The sequence below is a fragment of the Emydura macquarii genome, unplaced genomic scaffold (genome assembly GCF_026122565.2).
Source record: "Emydura macquarii macquarii isolate MOO-44397 ecotype Brisbane River unplaced genomic scaffold, CSIRO-AGI_Emac_v2 contig_2846, whole genome shotgun sequence".
NCBI lineage: Eukaryota > Metazoa > Chordata > Testudines > Chelidae > Emydura > Emydura macquarii.
Window position 1 is genome coordinate 5,161,005 of NW_027132983.1, and position 14,016 is coordinate 5,175,020.

At 44.5% G+C, this 14,016-nt stretch overlaps 1 long non-coding RNA gene across 6 annotated transcripts in view; it reads left to right on the plus strand.

The window, feature by feature from the left end:
• LOC137166382 (uncharacterized) overlaps positions 1-14,016 on the plus strand; it is an 85,353-nt gene that overhangs the window by 50,592 nt on the left and 20,745 nt on the right. For 2 of the 6 annotated variants that reach the window (XR_010923676.1, XR_010923675.1), the window contains exon 4: positions 2,848-3,019. The exons of 1 other annotated variant lie outside the window; for it this stretch is intronic. This is a non-coding gene — a long non-coding RNA (uncharacterized lncRNA). Of the gene's footprint in view, positions 1-2,847; positions 3,020-3,568; positions 3,725-4,836; positions 4,902-14,016 lie in introns of those variants that run through there. 3 more of the 6 variants (XR_010923678.1, XR_010923677.1, XR_010923674.1) reach the window with 3 other exon arrangements.

Here is a 14,016-nt window from a genome sequence, read left to right on the forward strand (position 1 = left end):
CCCTGAGAAAAAGGTGCATGGACCATTGTGCCCAGAATCGAGGGTAGCAGATTGGATGTTTGGTTTTGTTGAACTTTCTTTCCCCCTGGAAAGGATGGGACTAAAACATGATCTCCAGAGGGTCAAGTCAGGAGAAAAGGCAGACCACTGTGGGACTAGAGCAGAAGGCTGCAGGGGCCGCTTGAGAGAGGGAGCTTGCTATGCCATAATCAGCTGAGAAGGGATACACAGCGGTGAGTTGACTCTTCCACAGGAGTTGTGGGTAAGTAGATGTAAGTTAGAGCAGCCCTTATACAGTGGGCTGAATGAGCTCCCAGCCAGCCCCAATATTAGAGGGCTGCAGGGTGCAGAATCTGGATATGTTCTCAGAGAACTACAGTAAGAGTCAAGTAATTAGTTCTTAGTCTTCTTCCTCCATATGAAGAGAGGTAAGAAGAACAGGATGTGGAGAGGAGCTATCGACTGGAGAACAGAGGCTGGATGCTATATTGCTCTTTGATTGGCTGCTCTGAGAAGTGAAGCCGTAGTCCATGTAGGATGATCGTTTATAGAATTTAACTTTGTGCTTAATTAGTTTCCTGTGTTTATGGTTATCTTTTCTATGTATTTCAATTTCAATGACAGCAGTGTTGTGGTCGAGTTCAAAAGTCGATGGTTCTTATTTCACACACAGCTGGTGGGTAGCCAATCACTGTAATTCACCATGACATGAATAGCTATGAAATGTGCTTACAGCCACAACTTCTTTTCTATCTTCTAATACCCTTAAAGTGTTGACATAACTTCCCCATCCCCACTGCATTGTCAGGATGGCACAAGTATCTAGCACAGGGATGAATAAATGGATATGTTGGGCTAAATAATGGTCTCCTAAATTTTCTCCACTATTTTTTCCCCTCTCACACTTGGTAACTCTGCCACCTCCCCAGACTCACCATTTGGGGGTCATCATTGGGTATGTTTATACAGCCAAAGCTGGGTAGCAGCTAGCTTGCCCTAGTCTACTGCCAGCTACTGAGGCTAACAATAGTGGTGAAGACATCACAGCACAGGCTTCCGTGTGGGCAATGCCCGCTTGGCACAGATTCTGAGTACATACATGGATCACTAGCCTGCTCTGATTGCCCATGCTCTGCAGTCTTCACTGATGGCATTAGACGTGCCAGCTGGATTCAAGCTAGCTCAGGTAGGCTAGCCTAGGCACAGCCGCTGCAGTTTGGATATATACCCTTCATCTCCTCTACTTCCTTCTCCCCAGGCATTCAGACCATGTCTAAATCTTGCAGCTTCTTCCTCCACAGTTCATGCAGAGTCTGACCCTTCCTTTCTTTCCCAACAAGGCAAACACTGGTCCATGCTACATTCACCTGCCATGTCAAACTGCAACCTCTCCACTGTATCCTCACTATCCCTGTCACCACTAGGGGTCTGTATGAAAACATGGCCAGTAGGATTATACTCCATGCTCACTGCTCACAGCACATGACTGCCCTCTTTGTGCTCCTCTACTGCTCACTGTTTCTCCTGAATCCATTTTAAAACTATTGGGTCAGATTTGCCATCCAGACCACGCTACACTTAGTGCAGAAATGATCCTGCCCAGTCCCTGGCATAAACTGGATCAGCAATAATTTATACTTAGTTGGCTACAGCCCTTAGGGACCATTGCAGCAGCCCGCAATTGCAAAAGCACAATGGAACTGTGTCCCCATGGAGTGCAAAGGGAGAGGAGAGTGGCAGTGAGCTGGTCATGCCTGCTCATCACCACCAGAGAAGCTTCTACACTGGGTATGCACTAGGGGGCAGAAGGCTTTGTACCACTGGCATAGCATAAAGGAGTTTTAGACCAGTGAGAGGCGGGTCTCTTCAAACCCTCTGGAGCTCTGCTCTGGCCTGCACCTTGTATCTTGTCACTTACTTGAATAATCCCCTGCTCTCTCCAGTCTGCCAAAGGCCCTGCATTTCCTTCTTCTGTGCCTGTCCTCAAGCCAAATCCCGCTCTCAGGAGTGAGAGGAGATGAATGGAGGGGAGCGGCAGCAGGCTGGGGCCAGCAGCTTTGGTGAAGTGGAAATGTCGACCTTCTAGCGTGCTCAGACAGCCAAGAGAGTTGTCTGTGTGAGTACGCTGCTGCCTCTGTATTTCAGCAACCCAGAGCGAGACCAGGGATGTAGTGTTTAAACCACAACTCTATTTATTAGAGACATAGCAAGCCGGATCCTACACACCCTGACCCAGATCTACCAAGATATTTAGGCTTCTAACTTCCCAGCCCTCTGAGAGTGCCTGCATCATATGAGACCTCTTACATGAGGAAGCCCTCTGCTGTTTTGTGCATGACTAATTTTACAGAGACAGTCCCACAGTATACTACAGGAAAAGGCCAGAGCAGGGTCACTTGGGCCTTTTAATTCAAGGACCAAGCAATTAAATTTGAGGTGGTGGAGACTGACAACACAACACAGCTGTGCTTCCCGTGGGGGCATCCCCATACCCCCTACATTGCTCCGTCATGGATCTCCTGATTCTTCACTACAGAGGCACAGGTGAAAAAGCATCAGCTCATAAACATTAACAAATGCCAGAGCTTACAGGCATCTTCCTCCTTAGTGGGCAGAATGCACATGAATTCCAAACATCACCAGCTTGTGCTACTGCAGCCCTAAAGCCACCTGCCAGTGGGAGGGCTTTGAAAGCAGGAGGGGGTAATTTACCATAAATAAACCCTTCTCTGCAGCTACAGGATCATTTGACTTGCTAAGTATTACCATCTATTAGTGGTTACTTGCTCCAGCTGCTCCACCATTTCCTGCCTTTCAATGTAATAGCCTCTATTTAAAATGTTTCAGCCCAGGAAGGTGCGATCATCTCCTCTCCAGCATCCGATGCCATTGCTCAGCCTCCCCCCTCCCATTTCATGCTCCAGTTTGTTTTCTAAATCTGACTCTGCCTCGAGGAGCCACTTCCTTCTTGGGATGGAGGAGCCCTGATGATAATTGTCTTCTTCCAAAGCAATTCAAGGTAACTAATCAGAATAATGACGCCAGCAGCTGTGACTTCTAATGAAGTTAGAAACTGTCAAACTCAAGGTAATCATGGTCTTAAATAATGAAACAAAACCCTTTCACCCTAGCTCATTATCATAATCAGAGCATAATGGGCCCAATAGTCTTCCCCACTTTGAGATCTATGAATATGAGTTAATTTTTCTACACTGTCAAGGTAGAAATTTGTACAATTACTGCCCTTGCATAGCTGAAGCCCTTGCACTGATATGCCGCTTTGAAGAGCAACAAAGTACAGTGTGTTCTGGTAATGCAGAAGGGACCCTTGTATATTCCAAAGGCACCAAGCAGTATCGTGAAAGGGCCATGGAAAAGCTCCATCTACCTTCAACATGCTTACTTCACATGCTGTGTTCTGTAATGGTCTAACTGCGGTGGTGAGAACTGAAAAGGCTAGCAAGTGAAGAGTTAATTACTTAGCAGGATTATTTCTTCCCCTGGTGTGTGTGAGAGGGTGGGTAAGGGGTCAGAATATGCTAAGTGAACAAACTGCTAATTCCAGAGACTTGCAGGAAGGGGCAGGTGGAAATGTAACAAGTGCAAATTGAAGGCTAATTATCTTCAGGCAGCATGTGGTCAGGAGCAGGTGTGAGGGGCTAGCTGGGAGCACAGAGAGGCAGAGCCCTCAACTCTGTCAAACGGGCCGGTGACTGCACCCCAGGTAAGATGTAGCAGGCAGGTGTGTGAGATACAGTAAACTTAAATGATCTTTGAGTTGCTTATTAATCTCTCAAGCCAAAATGTTGAAATGTGACTTTTGGGGGCCCAGCTTACCCGGGGCCTGATATTCAAAGTGCGCTCTGAAAATCAGCCTCCTTTAAGGGGTCCCTGCTAAGGAATACAAAACTGCAGGTTGCTTTGGAAAATCTTGGCTGCAGTATCGAGGTGTAAAGAGATTGATCCTGCTAAGACAGAGTGCATTCAGCACTCTACATTGCTATAGGTGGGGTACCCATCAAGAGAGCTGCCCCGTGTAACTGAAATCAGCATGCCTGGGCTGCCTTCTGGGCACAAGCTTGTAGAAAAGTGACTTAATGTGTGGTGTGCATCAGTTGGCTGGCCTCAAAGCAGCGAGTTCTGAGTGTTACTGCAGCAGCCCAGCAAGGGGTTAGACTCCCAGAGCGCAATACTCCATCAGTCATGCAAACTTCAATGACTTTCCTTTTTCTTTTCTTACATACATGTCGTCGTCTTCTTCCAGCAAAGAGCACTGAGCGGGGAGAGGAACATCAGGGGGGTGGGCAATACTTCTCTCTGTGTCCATTTAAAGTCATGAGTGAATGGACTCAAATTTGGGCAACTCTGTTAACTTGAAAATCTCCTGTGGGTTATCAGCTTTATCTTAACCACCAAGTGATTTCTCAGCACAGAAAGGTGGGGCACTAGCAGTGCAAGCTTGGTCAGATATCACAATAGGTGTTTCCAGCCAACAAAAAAAAATGTTGCCTTCAATTTTCAGTGACATTCCAGTTGTGAATTTGACCCCATGTCTCTTTAGGAGATTCAACTCTCATTGGAGCCTAAGGGAAACCTCCCATTGACTTCAATGGGCGTGTGGGGAGGCTGGTTGGGTTCTAAGTGTTCTCTTCTCTCCCTCGAGGTCCTTCTAGCTTCTCAACCTCTCTGCCTGCTGTGCCTATATTCCTCTTTCCCAAGCACTGCTCTAGGCAGTTAGAGGCCCTTTGTGAGACAATCTGGGAGATGGATCAGATAATCTCCCAAGACTTTTCCATCACTAATATGTCATTATCTTCCTCTTTGATGCTCTTATAGGAACCCCCTAATTATAGCACTGCTGTTATGATGAAGGTTGTTTAAGAATACTGACATCTTCCAAGGTTGGTGAAAAACTTTAATAATTAGACAATGGGTTTTCTTTCATTTCCTCCTGCTGACTATTGCTTGTGAGTCTATTATCTGGTTTACTCCAAGCAATGGTCCCCACCTTACAGGCCTTTGAATAAACAAACAACTATCAGAGAAACACTTACAATTGTGTAAAAGTAGCAGTAAATGGAACAAATAATCGCATGTTCATTTCTCCCTCCCACCAATCCCGAAGCACTTTACCTAATCCTCGCATTCACAGCTGCAGCCACCTCTCTGGTGAAAGGCAGCAGAGCCCAAATCCACAAAGGTACTGAATCTCCTAACTCCCCTTGAAATCGATGAAAGTTAGAGCCTAAATAACTTTGTTTTCTGGGTTCAAGCTTTTAATTGCACGGACATTACCAAAGGAAGGTTAGCTTTGTTGAGTGAGCAGCTATATGCTGTCTATTGTGCTTTACAAATTCCTAAACAATATTATTCTGTCAAATAAAATATGCACCATGGTATGTTATGTATATTGTATATACGCCTTATGTGTTCCCTTCCAACTTGATACCCTTTTATTAGCCCTGGTGTCTTGTCCAAATTACAACTATGAGCTATGGTCCTGCATCAGAATTCACTTGCATGGACACCCTAAACCTATGGAGTCTCAAGGAAGTTGGGGAACAACATGTGGGATCAGGGGTCTGATGCAAAATTTGATCCTTCCTGCTATTATACAGAATGAGGAATTCAAGGACATCCGATTATAGCAGGGTCATTATATAGGAGTGTGTGGATCTTTAAACTGCTCTAAATAGTGACTACAAGATTATCACCTAGGTTACAGGTATCCTACCAGGTTGTTACTTCCATAGTGCATGAACCAGAGCAATGGAAAGATACATAAAGTGATGGTGACTCTCTTTAAGAGCATATGGGTTTTCATGACATAAGAATGGTCAGACTGGGTCAAACCAATGGTCCATCTAGCCTGGTTCCCTGTCTTCTGATATTGGCCAGAGGCGTCAGAGGGAATAAGCAGAACAGGGCAGTTTCAAGTGACCCATCTCCCATCATCCTGTCCCAGCTTCTGGCAGCTGGAGGTGTAGGGACACCTGGAGTATGGGGTTGAATCCCTGACCATCTTGGCTAATAGCCATGGATGGAGCTACTCTCCATAAACTTATCAAATTCAATTACAATGTTGGCCTTCAGTTTCACAAATTTAACCACAAACATCCTGTGTGTATTCTTTTGTTCAAGTTTTTCAAGTTTGTTTCCTATCCATTTACCAGTGTTCTCATAATTTTTGCAATTTCTCTCTCCAGTTATTTTCTGGAAATACCAAGAAACACATGGAGCAGGTGTGTGGCAAGTCAGGGCTGAAGTGCATTGACAGGGCTGCTTGGAGAGTGTCTGCTCCAGGCATTGCTGTCATTCTCTCACTGAGAAACAAGCTCCCTCCCTTTCTCAAACAAAAATAAATTTTTGCGTATTTAAACTTGAAATGTGGGTGCTGTGCAGAAAAGGTATCAAGTGTATGGAACAAGTGATCTCTGCTCCTGGGTGTCCAGGGCAAACTACAGAACTTGGCCTAAAGAGAGGGAGGGTGGCTGTAACATCCTCCCCATCACTCAGCTATCTGTGTTCCCTTTACATCAGTTATGGTTAGTGGCCTTTGCATTGCACAGTGGGGGAGAGAGACAGCTCCTGGGAGCAGAATTATGATTAATTTGTAGTAATTATTATTAGAGTAGCTAGAGACTTCAGCTGAGGCCATGCCTATATCAGGAGTGCCAGTATAGGAAAACTAGGATTGAACACCAGCAAAACACTTACAGTGTGGATGTAGCTTATACTGGCGAAACTGTCTTTTATTGTTATTGCTTATTCCACAACCCCTGAATAAAGCAAACTATCTGTGTAAAAGTGATGTTTTGCAGATATAACTGTGTTTAACCTTGCTGTGCAAGCTGAAGTCCCTAGTGTATAGTCTGGGGTCGTCACGCCCCTTCACACCCCTGACTGTCAGAAGAATAGGTTCACATGGCCAACGGTGGTGGTCAGAATCCTGCTGCTGCTGGTCAAGAATGTGGAAAGAGACAAATCTGTGTATATGGCCCTGATCCTACTATCAGTAAAATCAGTGGTTAAACTCCATGGGCTTCATTGGTGCAGGATTAATTCCTGGGTGCAGTGCTGAGGGGAGACTGGCACAAAGAAAACCCCGCATACTATATTTATAGCTCACTAGCCATCAAGATATATTAGTAGATAAACGCAAAGTGTGCTGATATCAGTTCATTGTCCTAAGAGTTTGTAATTCATGGCAAATGCCGAAAAGCATCTGTACTCTAAATGGAATGCATTGTTAAACAGAAGACGAACAATCTGCTGAATTCACCAAATTGGTGGTGGTCTGCTTTGCATTTTTTATATGTTAGTGTCAATGTATGCTGTGCTAGATTATGCTCAAATTGGCCTAGATGAAAATGAAGTAGGTCCTTTCCCATTCTAAAGGCTAATTATCTGTGTGATGTTAGTAGAACTAGTACTGTACCACTGGCCATTCAACATCTAAAACTAGCATTAATGGATGTGCAGAGAGCAATCTGTGTGCTCATATGAAAGATTTTTATTATCAACTGAATATAATTTAGCATTTTGGAGTACAGAAGCTGTATAGAGCAACTGCCATCACCAGTTTTTATTCTCTCAGTTGTACATATTAAGGATTGTACCATTTATCCCAATAGGAGCTGCTCTTCCTCTTCCTCTCTCCTTTTTGTAGAGTAGGCACTTGGTAATAGAATGATGAATAGTTCTCAATTCAATTCCCTGAGACCCAGGAAACTGCAGAAGTGGACTCGCCAGGTATCTCATCAGTTGTTCTGCTTTCTCTTCAAGTCCTGTAATTTTCTGAAACACTTATAAGGCAAATAAATTATAAATCTGTAAAATAGAATTACTATGCCTATATATTTGGATTGATCTTAGTGCTCCTGGAAGATGCCAGCATAGCCCCTCTAGAATCTAAATTTCTCTCTCTGAGCCAGATCCTCCTCTGGTATACACAGGCATACTTCCAGTGGAGTTATACTAACTTACACCAGTTGAGGCTCTTCCCTATATATACAGAAGACAAGTATAGGACTGATAAGAGGTAGCACAGATTTCTCTGCACAGCCCAGCCAAATATATTGTGAGTCTTGTATCAGGGACACATTTGTTCTTCTCCATAGTCCATTCCATCTGTGACCTTTCTGCTGAAACTGCCAATGGAGTTAGCAGTTGCCAGGATGCTTGAGATAGGTATCTATAAATCTATATCTTCCGGGAAGTAAATAAAAAACAATGACTCATTTCATCTATGACATCAAAGGGTCAAGAGATTAAGTCTAGACCTTCAAAGATATTTAGGCATCTAACTTCAAGTGAAATCAATGAGAGTTAGGTGCCTTAGTCCCAACATGCTCATTCCTGACCTAGCCCAAATTCAAATGTCTGATAGACTGGTTCAGAGAGACAGTTATTTTCACTCTTCTGATCGGCCACTCACTTCCTTTTTATCCCTGTTTCTAGTTATCCAATTGTAGGCACCCTGTACTTCAGGGGCCTTGGAATTTGTTTGGGAGTTTACAGTTGGGAAGATCCTGGGAGACTACAACTCCCATGATGCTTTGGGGAAAAGGGGAGAGACTCTTCCCCTTCCAGAGAGACTGAGAATAGCATGTGGGGGACTCCATTTTGGTGCTAGGGTGGAGTGCAGCCCAGGCTGGAAGTGGCTGGCTACTGCCTGCTGCTGGAGTCCCAAAGCTGCTGCTGACTGCTGCTGGGGTCCCAAAGCTTCTGCTAAGAGCTTGCTGGAGCCTGACTGAGCAGGGAGCTTCGGAGGTTGGTGGCATTGCCCAAGCCAGGGCAGGGACTGAGCCTGGAGCTGCCTGAGGTGGGCCTGCGGTGAAGGTGGTGTGAGTGCCCTCCCCCCGGTGTGTGGGGCAGGGCGTGTAAGGGAAGGGGCGCTGCAGAGAGACTTTCACTGGGCTTGAGAAGCGGCAGAGAGAGAATCCTTTCAAGCAGGGCCAGGACTGCAGACATTTGGTTGGGCCAGCTCCAAACCTCCAGCGTGACAACTGGGCTGAACTGGAACACTGAACCCACAGAGTGCGGTCTGCTTCAGATCTTTGAGCGCGCCCACGCAAGCAAGGGGTTAGGGCTCTGAACTCTTGGGGAGTGTACACTCTGCAGGTGGGGTAAACGGTGGCAGTGTAAATGGAAGTTTAGACAAGTTTAATTTGTTTTCATACTAATTTTATTAATTGATTTATTCAGCTGCCCTGTGGATTTAACATAATAGTGATGTTTAGTTTCAGTCTGTTATGCCATATTTCTTTAATTTGTTAAGTAAAGTTGTGTTAACTCTAATTTAAGTATATTGGATGTTTAGTTTGCATAAGTGCAATTGTTAAGTTAGACCTGTCTCAGATTATTATCATCATCAGACTAGGTTTAGTCCTGGAAGCTCCCAAGGCCCGTAATAGCGTGTGCAGGGGCCAGACAGGTGGAGGCACCGCCAAGTTCAAATTCCTTTAAAAGTAAAGGGACTGCAGCAGGGGGGTGGATAGAGGATTCCCACCTGTCCTACATCACTGCTGGGATACTCAGGATCTCCTTTGTTGTTAACAACCTTAGGCGCCCTTGCACACAGGTGAGTGTTGCCGGCTCCCAAGTGACCCAGAAATAGAAGGGGGTTACACAATATTTTAGCAGACAAATAAGACTGACAAGAGGCTCACTGGCTGATTTTAAAGGACAAAACTATAACTAGATGAATTACCCTCCAATTGTTTAACTAGCTGTTCTAATACAATGCATCAAATTGTTAGTGTATAGAGCACTCAATTCTTAAAGGCCTCTTCACATCTTGCAAAACAGATGCTCTGCACAGAACCAAGGGTAGACTGTCTTCATCAGGTGTTTCTGCCTCCTATCCACATTCTGTTTCCAAATATCCAGTATGTTTGCATCTTGTTGCAAGAGAATCAGTTTAATAAATAGCAGTAGGCTGTGATTTCCAGAGGCCTAAGGATGTTAGGAGCCCCTACTCCTACTGAAAAGCAATGAAAGTTGGGTCTCCCCAGCCATGATTCCCAGCACATCCAAGGGAGGAGTTACCACTCTAATCCCACTGAGATGACTGTTGTATTTTGTATGGGTTTACATACATAGCTATTGCTGGGAGGACCATACAAATGTTGCCCAGGATCCTGCAAAGTGATGGTGTGTGCAGACCATTGAATATCCAGCCGTCAGAAGGAGGGCAGGCACAATGGAACAGCTGGAAGGGGTGGATATTGGGCCCCTTGCCACACCTCACAATGTTGGTATTCCTGGGTGGCTGCAGAGCCATTGCCTTTTTTTTTTTTTTTTTTTTTTTTTTTCTTCAGCAGGGTGGATGCTGGAGCACCTGTGACAGCAACATGGCTGCAGGTAGCTGTTCAAAGATATTTAGTTGCCTAACTCCCACTGCTTCCATGTGGTTTCACCCTTGTATGTGGTGACAGACCTGGCCTTAGTTCTAGAGGTTCATTTCAGGTCCTCATTTATGCCCCCTATCTTATCTGAGGAATGTGACAGCTTAGTGAGTTGATTGTCAATCATCATTAGCTCACTTGTTACCTAACTGCTTTGTTCCTGCTTATTGCCTGAGGGATTACTGCCCATTAGACCTCCTCTTAATCAATTGCTGCTTAGATGCATAGACTTTAAGGTCAGAAGGGATCACTGTGATCCTCTAGTCTGCCTCCTGAACATTGCAGGCCACAGAACCTCACCCATCCACTCCTGTGAGAGACCCCTAACCTTTGGCTGAGTTACTGAAGTCCTCAAATCATAGTTTAAAGATTCCTAGTGACTTGACGGTCACTTTAACTATTACCCTATCTAATCATTGCGCCCAGTTGTTTTTGCTCCTAATTCATTGTTATTACCTTCTTGATCTGCTTTCCATTCATTAATTTACTGGTTGGCTGTTCTACTTATTTACCCTCTATCCAACGTACACCCTGCCACTGTAATCGCTAACTTGGATCCTATTTAGGGTCTCCTTTTAGCTACCCTTCTATCTTCTCATCTCTTACTCACTCTTACCTTCTTTTCACTTCACATACACACACCTCCCATGTCCACTTGCTTTTTCTTGTCATGTCATCACCCTGACCCGGATCCTCTAAAGTAGTTGAGGTCTCTAACTATCATTGATTCCAATGGAAAGTAGAAGCTTAAATACCTTTGTGGCTCTAGGTGCCTAATTACCTTTGGTGAACTGAGGCTGTCGTCAGTTCTGGCTCACCATGAGTTCCAATGCACAGGTGTCTTCCTGCCAACCTCTCATCCTCTTACCGCAGACCCCACCTGCTTCTCTAGCTACTGACCCATCTGCCTTCTCCTCTTCCGCTCTAAACCAATCAAGGCTTCCTTGTTTTATGCTGTCCCAATAATCTGAGAACAAAGGCTCAGTGTTAATGGCAGGGAGACCTCAAACTAATAAATGGCAGTGCTCCTGCACATAATGTGCAGTCAGCCTAAAGGCCCTGCCTTGGGAGGTGGTAGGAGTCAAACTGGAGTTGGTGTTTAAAAAGCATCTGGTAACTTTCCTAAGCAATGCTAACATTTGATTTTACCTGGTACACACTGAAATAGGGTAGGCAAGCCGCCTGCGTTAGGGCATTTGCTGATTGGTGCAGAATTGAGGAAGGAATGTATAGAGGGGCATGCACAAAGGGAGGGCAAGCGGGGGCACAGGCCCCCCCCAAACTCTGTGTCTGTGCAGCCTGGGCAAGGAGTAAGCAGCTGGCTGCCAGCTGAGCTCCTCCACCCTTACAGCTGCAGCCTGCTGCTTCTCCTTCCATGCTACTGGAATCCCACGCCTTGCCTCCACCCCTGACTCATCGCAGGGGGCATCTGCAAAGCAGGCAGCAGTGCTGGGACTCTGGCAGCAGGGAAGAAGCAGCAGCAGGCTGCAGCTGTAGGGGTGGGGGGAGGAGGAGCTCAGCCAACAGGCAGCCAGCTGCCCTGGTACTTCCTTCTTCCTCAGGCTGCAGGGACATAGAGTGGCACTGCCAGGGGGAGCTGCTGCCTCCATGCTGTTGGGCATCCCAACCAGAGGCAACCCAAGACATTGGAGGGGGAGGGAGTCATGTGAACCTTAACGTTCCCTTCCAAAGACATCCTGCACACGCCCTCTGAATGTTGTAGCCTGACTTTGGGGTGTATTAATATTTGATAGGGTTGCCGGCGTGCCAAATGATCTGATTGGGTTCTTGTCCCTGAACCAGGCTCCAGTTTATTTTATAGGGACCCCGGGTGCACAACAGGAAGGCTCTTAGTGATAGCCAAATTGTATAATTTATAAACTTTTATTAAGATAACATAAAATAATAGACAAATGATAGACCAATAATATAGAGAAAATTAACAATCTAATGGATAAACCAATCTTAATTTAGAGACTTATATGATATATATATTTCCTATGATATGCTTTTGATTAATATACTCACACCCTTCCCTGGTGATCTGGTTGAGAGAGATGTCTGGTTCCCCAACTCAGGAGTAGAGGGATGGAGTAGGCAGTACTTGAGAGCTGAGTGCTATAGCTAAGAGCTATACTACAAATAATTCTAAGTATAGATGAAGAAGGAATCTTAACACTTCAAGAAGCTTCAAGAAGGAGTAGCTGACGAAGGCTAACGTGCCAAATAGCCCAAGAATATGGGTCCTCCTAAGTCCAAACTTGGATTTTCACCTCCAAACTTTTAGGGTACACATATTCTATAGGCTGACAGGTTCATGCGTATTAATGACGTATCCACGTCCTTCCAAATGGGCTAGGTCTCTCATCTTTGTTATTTTTAGCCTTTTGTGGGTTTTATGGTGTACTTGTGAAGTTTCCTTAGGGTGTAACTTATGACAACCCCCTCCCATGTTTTATGCCCCCTGACTCATTTAGAGTAAAGGTTATGACCATGTATGTCTTATCCTGTCATGCATTAACACTTATCTAGACCAAAGGTGAAATATATATATGCTAACGGTAGCTGTCATCCACGATGAGGTCTGTGATAGCTGTCATCCAGGATGTGGCCTGTAAGGTACTTTTGCAGTATAGGTGAATAAAATTTATAACATTATATAATCACACAACTATACTTAACAGAAAAGAAAAGATATATATATATCTATATAATGCAAGCAAGCAGGCTAGTCTTATGGGCTACAACATATAGCATCGAACAGGATGTATAATGGGGAATGATTTCCTCTGAAGTGTCAGGAATAGGCCAATGTTGGAAGCAGAATACTGGACTTGACAGTCTAATGGTCTGATCCAGCATGACAAATCCCGCATTCCTTTGTTTCTAAGGGCCTTTTACATTTGCCTGCATATTACAGTCACAGTGAACTGCTGGCTTTTAATTATTAGAGACCCACTTTAAAAGGCATCTAATTGCTAGGCTAGTCCATGGAATAGTCATTTTTAAACCCTCTTTCCCATGTTGATGCTGTGGCCCATGTTCTTGGTTTTAAAGAATTTGCTTTGTATCCTCAGCTGCAAAATAGAGACGTCTCTTTGTTTAGACACAATTAACAAGGCTGTATAGTTCACTCTCCTTTTCTCTCCAAAAACTGCACCCTTTTCATGTTTTGCCTTAATAATTAACTTTTTGCTGCTGGTCAGAGAACAGTAGCAAAATATTGCTCTACAAAGACTGTGCTATTTTATACCTGTTCAATTCAGAAACAACCTTATCAAAAGAAATTACTAATGCATTTGAAATTGTCTGATTATGAAATTAAACCCTTTCAACCAGGAAGGCCTTCAGGTCCCTAATTTTTAAGTTTTATTATTAGGACAGCTAAGCTAGACATATGAGACATTGTCTCTACTAAGATAACAACCTGGCATGACTACGAATGAAACCAAACTCTCTATGAGAGCTGTCTCTGTAAAATCCCTCAATAGGAAGCATTCTATAAATATCCCTCAAATACCATTAAGCTATCATCTCTGACCACCTTTATAGAATATTTTATATAACTCACTTTTCTGAGTCTTTGGATTTGAGTTGAGGAAGTCAA